The 8,088-nt window shown below is 40.8% G+C and overlaps 1 pseudogene; it reads right to left on the minus strand.

Annotated features, from left to right (window-relative positions):
- Window positions 1-5,330: 5,330 nt before the first annotated feature.
- On the minus strand, window positions 5,331-6,886 carry LOC128053524 (phosphatidylinositide phosphatase SAC2-like; annotated as a pseudogene).
- Window positions 6,887-8,088: the final 1,202 nt, after the last annotated feature.

Raw genomic sequence — 8,088 nt, forward strand, 5'->3', positions numbered from 1 at the left:
GATGGGCTCAATAAAGGACAGAAATGGTAGGTACCTAATAGAAGCATAAGATATTAAGAAGAGGTGGCAAGAATACACAGAAGTACTGTACAGAAAAGACCTTCATGCCCCAGATAATCACAATGGTGTGGTCACTCACCTAGAGCCAGACATCCTGGAATGTGAAGTCAAGTGTGCCTTAGGAAGCATCCCTAAGAACAAAGCTAGTGGAGGTGATGGAATTCCAGTTAAGCTATTTCAAATCCTAAAAGTTGGTGTTGTGAAAGTGCTGCACTCAATATGCCAGCAAATTTGGAAAACTCAGCAGTGGCCACAGGACTGGAAAAGGTCAGTTTTCATTCCAATTCCAAAGAATGCTCAAACTACCGCACAATTACACTCATCTCATATGCTAGTAAAGTAATGCTCAAAATTCTCAAAGCCAGACTTCAGCAATACGTCAACCATGAAGTTCCAGATGTTCAAGCTGGATTTAGAAAAGGCAGAGGAACCAGAGATCAAATTGCCAACATCCACTGGATCATTGAAAAAGCAAGAGATTTCCAGAAAAATATCTATTTCTGCTTTTTTGACTATGCCAAAGCCTTTGACTGTATGGATCACAACAAACTGTGGAAAATCCATCAAGAGATGGGAATACCAGACCACCTGACCTGCCTCTTGAGAAAGCTATATGCAGGTCAGGAAGCAACAGTTAGAACAGGACATGGAACAACAGACTGGTTCCAAATAGGAAAAGGGGTACATCAAGGCTGTGTATTGTCACCCTGCTTATTTAACTTATATGCAGAGTACATCATGCGAAATGCTGGGCTGGATGAAGCACAAGCTCGAATCAAGATTGCTGGGAGAAATATCAGTAACCTCAGATATGCAAATGACACCACCCTTATGGCAGAAAGGGAAGAACTAAAGAGCCTCTTGATGAAAGTGAAAGAGGAGAGTGAAAAAGTTGGCTTAAAGTGCAACATTCAGAAAACTAAGATCATGGCATCCAGTCCCATCACTTCATGGCAAATAGATGGAGAAACAGTGGAAACAGTTGCTGACTTTATTTTTGGGGGCTCCAAAATCACTGCAGATGGTGATTGCAGCCATGAAATTAAAAGACGCTTACTTCTTGGAAGGAAAGTAATGACCAACCTAGACACCACATTTAAAAGTGGAGACATTGTCAACTAAGCTCCCTCTAGTCAAGGCTATGGTTTTTTCCAGTAGTCATGTATGGATATGAGAGTTGGACTATAAAGAAAGCTGAGTGCTGAAGAATTGATGCTTTTGAACTGTGGTGTTGGAGAAGACTCTTGAGAGTTCCTTGGAATGCAAAGGGATATAACCAGTCCATCCTGAAGAAGATCAGTCATGGGTGTTCATTGGTAGGACTGATGTTGAAGCTGAAACTCCAATACTTTGGCCACCTGATGTGAAGAGCTGACTCATTTGAAAAGACCCTGATGCTGGGAAAGATTGAGGGCAGCAGGAGAAGGGGACGACAGAGGATGAGATGGTTGGATGGCATCATTGACTCAATGAAAATGAATTTGGGTAAACTCTGGGAGTTGGTGATGGACAGGGAGGCCTGGCGTGCTGCGGTTCATGGGGTCACAAAGAGTCGGACACGACTGAGTGACTGAACTGAACTGAACTGTTTGAGTGTTTGAGTTGTCTGAGAATAAAATGTAGAAAAGGAATGCAGATTCAAAACCAAATTCAGAGGAATTCTCATATTTAGTGCTAGGATTGAAATGGAAAATTGGCCAAACAAATGGGAAAAGAGGTAGAAGAAAGTGAAGACAGTAGTCTCTTGAGCTTCTTGCAAGAGAAGGGTCAGTTTTTAAAAAGAGAGAGTGGCCGATTGTATCGAATGATACCTGGAGTATACTAAACTCATTCCCACTGTCCAAAACAATTTCTTCTGCTATTTTCAGACTTAGATTCAAGAATGAAATAAACTTCTAAGTATGCCTCCAATTTTCTGAGAAGTGAAAAGTCATTCAGGTCCACATTTAAGGAAAAAGTGAATAAATAAAATTTACTTGAGTTTTAGACATGGATAGTAATTCAGGATAACTTGAATTTAATAAACATTTCACTACATATTTTTCATGGGGTTCTCATGGCAAAGAATCCTGGAGTCATTTGCCATTCCCAAGCTGAAACTCCCAACACTTTGGCCCATGTGATACAAAGAGCCAACTCACTGGAAAAGACCCTGATGCTGGGAAAGGTTGAAGGCAAAAGGAGAAGGAAATGACAGAAGATGAGATGGTTATAAAGCATCATCAACTCAATGGACATGAGTTTGAGCAAACTCTGGGATATAGTGATCGACAGGGAAGCCTGGTGTGCTGCAGTCCATGGGGTCACAAAGAGTCAGCCGCAACTTAGTGACTGAATAAGTATCACTACATACCAAAATACACACAGTGAGATGTAATAGTTAATTTTTTTTTAACACAACTGCTGGAAAATGAGAAGAAAGGAGAATAGGATAACTCTGAAAGAGTAACCTTTTTAGCTTTGATGGAAAGGAGAAATAATGAAGGAAAGATCAACAGATTTTAGTACAAAATCACATAAAACTTCCAATTAATGAAAAATAGCAATACAAATAAAAAGCACATGTAGAAGAAAATGGTGTAATGGTTAAGTTTATTGAAAGAGTACTGGATTTTAGCCATAAATATAGTGGGTTCCCTAGTGGCTCAGACGGTGAAGAATCTGCCTTAAATCTGGGAGACATGGGTTTGATCCCTGTGTCAGGAAGATCCCCTGGAGGAGGGCATAGCAATCTACTCCAGAGAATCCCATGGACAGTGGAGCCTGGCGAGGTATAGTTCATAGGATCACAGAGAGCTGGACATGACTGAAGTGACTTGGCAGGCACACATGCAGGCAATAACCAACTTACTCTTTCTCACTACTGTCTCTGACTAATTTGGTCTGAAATCTATTTGCAATAACTTGCACAAAGTAAAAGCTCAGTGTGGTTTAATATCAAAACCCCAAAGCATCAACTAATGAAATTCTTCTGTTTGGGTCTGTCCTAGTTTCAGAAATTTCTACAGAAAGTAAGCAATATAAGCAGCTTCTTTACTTTTTCTTCACTCTATCTTTTCATAACTACTCTCTAGGTGTCATTTTGTTCTCTCTAAAGTTGGGTCTGGGGAAGGTGGGTTATGGAAAAGGGATAGTATATTATGGATTATGAGCTGTGTCTAACAACAGGGCTTGTTTTATTTCTCCCTCACATTTCAGGGAACTTCCAGATCTTCTGTGTAGAAGTCTTCTTACCATTGGCTTTTAAAACAACTCCCCTCAGTCCTTTGTTTCTGAGGCTTCATACTACCCATTGTCTAAATACAGGAAAGTTTCCCCTCCTCCAGATGATCCTGGAAGCCAGTCTCCCAGAATAGGGTCCTTTTCAAGATGATTTAGTTGAGTTCTCTCCCCTAGACCACCCAGACCAAGAAAAACTCAAGCATCTTTGTCCCCTTTGGGGATAATATAGCCAGCTCCTCACCACTGTTGGGCCCAAGCTGTCACTTTTGGACTTCTCAGACTCAGGTTAGATACCAATCCCTGTGTCCTTTAAATATCAGGGAACAGAAAGCACTTTCTCTGAACAGTTCTCTTGAAGCTCCTCCATCTTCTCAAGACATGGAGAAGTATCCACTTTCTTCCTCATTGGGGAAGCATACAAACAACTCATTCTCCAGAGAAATTCCCTGATCTCTACGCTCTTTTACCTCCAAGATACCAACCTGTGTAACTAGTCTGTTGTGTTAGATGTATATTGTCTCCAGTCAGAAATCTGAGATACTGAGAAAACTCACAATTAGCATGCTACCTCACTTCTAGGGTTCTGGGGGGTTTTCTTTTGTTGCTGGTGACAATATGAACCAATACATTTAAGATTTATAAGTCTCTTCATCCAGTAATTCTGCTATAAACACTACCCAAAAGGCATGAAGACCCTTGTGCACGTGGGCATTCACTATAGCATTCACCATCTAATGTAGTACCTAGATGAGAAATATTAGCTAGGGCTAAAGGATAAGTAAAACTTTGTTTCTTCAGATAATAAGAATTATTATACTCACCCTACCTTATTTCAACTTTGGTACTTCAAAACTCTTGCTTTGCCCCTCTAGTCCTTACTTCCTAATCTTAAGGTCATTGCTCTGGGTCTTAACTTTGTTGGAATTTTGTTACATATGAGATGATTTTTTTTTTCACTTTAAATTATAATATTTTATAGTCACAACATCTGACACTTCAAAAAAAGATACCACTAATAAATTTTTAAAAAGTGGAATACTTCTCAAAGTTACAACAGACATAATGTTTAGCTGAGAATCATTTCAACAAAGTAAGGCTCTAAAGATACCAGACAAACCAATACGTGTTTGGATTAAGATGTACCACTCTCTTACTGTATGGGCTTACAGACAAGGCCCTGGTTCCATGTGGTCAACGTTACAGTCGTGCTTCAGAATAAAATTTTCAGTAGTTTTGAGAGCCTATACAAGATGTTATGGACTACACCCTGCAAAAAGTTACAACTTGAAAACTTCTTTCAAGCTTTACCAGTATCCAATGTGTATATTTTTAACATTTCTGAAAAGAGAACAAAATTAATAGGTGATGGTATTCACATCTGATATCTCAGGTTTCATGGCAGACAGGTCTTAATGCTCCTAGACTTGGGAGGTATACAAGGGAGGAATATTTTAAATTTATTTAAGTAGAATGTAGGGAAAATTAGGATCAAATGGGCATACATTTCTTGACCCCAGTGCCATTAGCCTTGTTAACTCTATAGGGAATGGTTAAGCCATCAAAAATTAAACCAATAGTTTTTAATATTAAAATGATTCTCTATACTAGTAACACTGAAGAGTCATTAAACTAAGAATTTACCTTGTAGAGGTTAACACACAGAAATAGGTGACAGAACAGTAACAATTATGAAAAATGCTACTCATCTAAAAGGATCCATGTCCACTCTTTGAGTCTACTTCATACATTCTACCCATCCACCCCACTCCAAAAAGGTTCAGATTATTATGTCCCAAAGTAATCTATTCCTGAATTACTTGTGAAGAGACAAACTGCTCTGTAGCTACTTAGGTCCTATTCTAGGATAATGCACCTCCATTGTCCTAGCTCTCAAATTTGGAAATCTGCTTAGGTTCGGCCTTTTAAAACCCTTCCAAATGAACGTAATTAGAATTTGTGATCCCTAGATTCACATACAGTACAGGCTCTGTGACACCTCTTTTTTTAGAGGGTTGAATAAAAGCCACAGGATTCTGTGTGACTAAAAACTAAATCTCAGTTATTCGTGTCTGGCATTGTGTAAACATATTTTTAAGTTCATTTTGCTGGACTTCATTAACTACTTCAGGATCTGCAGGGCTCTTCTGAACCTTTGCCACTGCAAAGTTTATCCCTTGGGTTAACCCAGCTTGGGTAATGTTAGCAAACTGGACCACAGAACTTCAAATCTTTGCAAAAGGAGAGACTGCTCTGCTGCTACAGCTCTCTGAAGGAGAAGGAGTTACATGAAGCTCTCTCTCAAGTTCAAGCATGCCAAATTCAGAGCCAGGGGTCTTTTGAGATACAACTGAATGCACTGGTTCAACTGACAAAAACTGTGGGCCTGCTGCAAGAAAAGACACATCTAATTGAGAAGGTGGAGAAGGTATCTGTTCTATCGATTCAAACGGAGTTTCTTTGCTAGAAACTTGATTGGTTGTTTGATGGCCTTCCTCACTAGCCTGCTGAGAAATAGATCTGGTTTCTGATAGGTGGGTCATTTTGTTTTGTGCATCTTGAACAAATCTGTAGCAGTAAATATCCACAGGCTTGGCAAAGCCAGTCAATGTCTGTATGTTGCCAGGGGAAGGACTTTTCTTCAAAGAAGACTCATGGCCTTTTCCAAGCCCACTTTCATGAGCAATAGTAACCTCTGAAGGAACATGAATGCTGATATCAGTGCTGCTAATAGACTGGGATCGACTGCCTAATCAAGGTGCTGAAGCAATGATACCACAACTAGGAAGAATAGAGTCCGTTGGCACTACATTCTGTGAAGAGTTAGCTGCCTGTCTTCATCAGACTTGGAATTTGTAAGAAATTCATCAGAGTGATACGAGTTATTATCTGAAGACATTTCCCCTTCTGACTCTGCCTGGGCTTTATTATCCATCACACTTGTATTTTCCATGGTTTCAAGACTACTATCTGATTTCCAAAGATTTACTTTAAAGTTTGGTTTTAGAAAGTTAACTTCCATTTCAAGTTTTGTGAAGTTTCTGAGCTTTCGTAGATTAACCAATGTTTACATTGGATTTGGTCTGTTTCACTTTTTGATTTAGAGATGAAATTTTGCTCACTAAAAGGTTTTTTTCCCCTGGGCCAGAGAGCCTTGGTTTTGAGATCTGATGCCGATGATGGTTTCATGAGGTTTACTGCTCTTCCTCTCAAGCTTTTTCTCTATTATAGGTACGTCTAATCCCATGGCTTGCTTGGTGATCTGCAGCATCTCCTCAATGCACTGAAGGGTATCTTTTCCATCCTCTTCTGGGTTGCACATTATAGCTTTCAGTGTGTGGAATAGCCACTTGCTTCTTTATATCTGTAGTGCAACCTCATGCAGGAGAACTTTGGCTTCACCAAAAAGAGTGGGTTCAGTATCTATTTCTATTTTTTCCAGGTCTTCTACACTTAGTCCTTGATACTGGTTTACTTTGTCAACCTCATCATCATAATAGACCACACAGCAGGCAGAGTTAGAAAGCAGTAACAGCACATCCACATCAATGAGGCTGCTCCTAAACTGTCGTTTGAGCCAAGCCATAAAAATTACATCGCGACACATAGTTTAACATGAAGAAAATTTCCACATCTACTAAGTAGTGCTACTTTATCATAGCTTCTAGTTTGACACTAATATTTACATTGGTCAAACATGATCTCAGTCAAAAGCGTTATGTCTAGAACAAAAAGCACTTGGCACGTCACAGACCATCGAGAAAGATGTTAGCCCTCCCCCCACCCACATTTTTACCTAAGTATAAGCTGCAGTAAATACTTAATTTCCCTCCCCACCACCCTCTGCCCTACTTAAACAGAAATAAATAAAACTTAACCCCCCCCCCTTTTTTTTTAAACACAAAGAAAACCCCTTTCGGTGCACACCTGCCCCATGCCTGCAGCTCGGAGGAAAGTGCTGCGCTACTCGTTTTTCTCTTTCTGCCAGTCAGGCAGCCCCTCCTTCCACAAGTTGAACACAAACACCGCCAGCACCACATGCAGCCCCACCACCGCGACAATGGTAGCGTAAAAGCCACTGTCATCGGGGAACATTAACACGAGGCTTTGGAAAAGCAGCAATTAGCAGGAAAAATACAACCCCACAGGAACTTTAACCATGCTGCTGCTGCTGCTGCTAAGTCGTTTCAGTCGTGTCCGACTCTGTGCGACCCCATAGACAGCAACCCAGAAGGCTCCCCCACCCCTGATATTCTCCAGGCAAGAACACTGGAGTGGGTTGCCATTTCCCTCTCCAATGCATGAAAGTGAAAATGAAAGTGAAGTCGCTCAGTCCTGTCCGACTCTTCGAAACCCCATGGACTGCAACCTACCAGGCTCCTCCGTCCATGGGATTTTCTAGGCAAGAGTACTGGAGTCAGGTGCCATCGCCTTCTCCAAACGTTAACCATAAGTTCTGCAAAAAGGAAAAAATCTTGAAAGTGATCGCCAGGCTGCCGCCTTCGGGCTTGGGCTGGGCAGGGCAGCGTTGCCAGCGGCATTGCCTGTGGCGTTCGCCTGCTTCTGAGCCCTTGTAGGGGGCGTGTGGGAGCGGGTCATCTAGTCAGTCAGTCAGTTTGTCCCTCCTTTCATCAACTAATCAAAGCTAAAGATGATTTTATAAGAAGGAAGATCCTTCAAGCGACTCCTGAAGTAATATATAGGAAAGAATGAATGATGAAACCCCTAACAAGAACAAATGTTGAATTGCCCAAAGAGAAAACTGAAATTACTTGAGGAGGCAGTAGTCAGTCAAAGATATCACATCCC

The sequence above is a fragment of the Budorcas taxicolor genome, chromosome 9 (genome assembly GCF_023091745.1).
Source record: "Budorcas taxicolor isolate Tak-1 chromosome 9, Takin1.1, whole genome shotgun sequence".
Lineage (NCBI taxonomy): Eukaryota > Metazoa > Chordata > Mammalia > Artiodactyla > Bovidae > Budorcas > Budorcas taxicolor.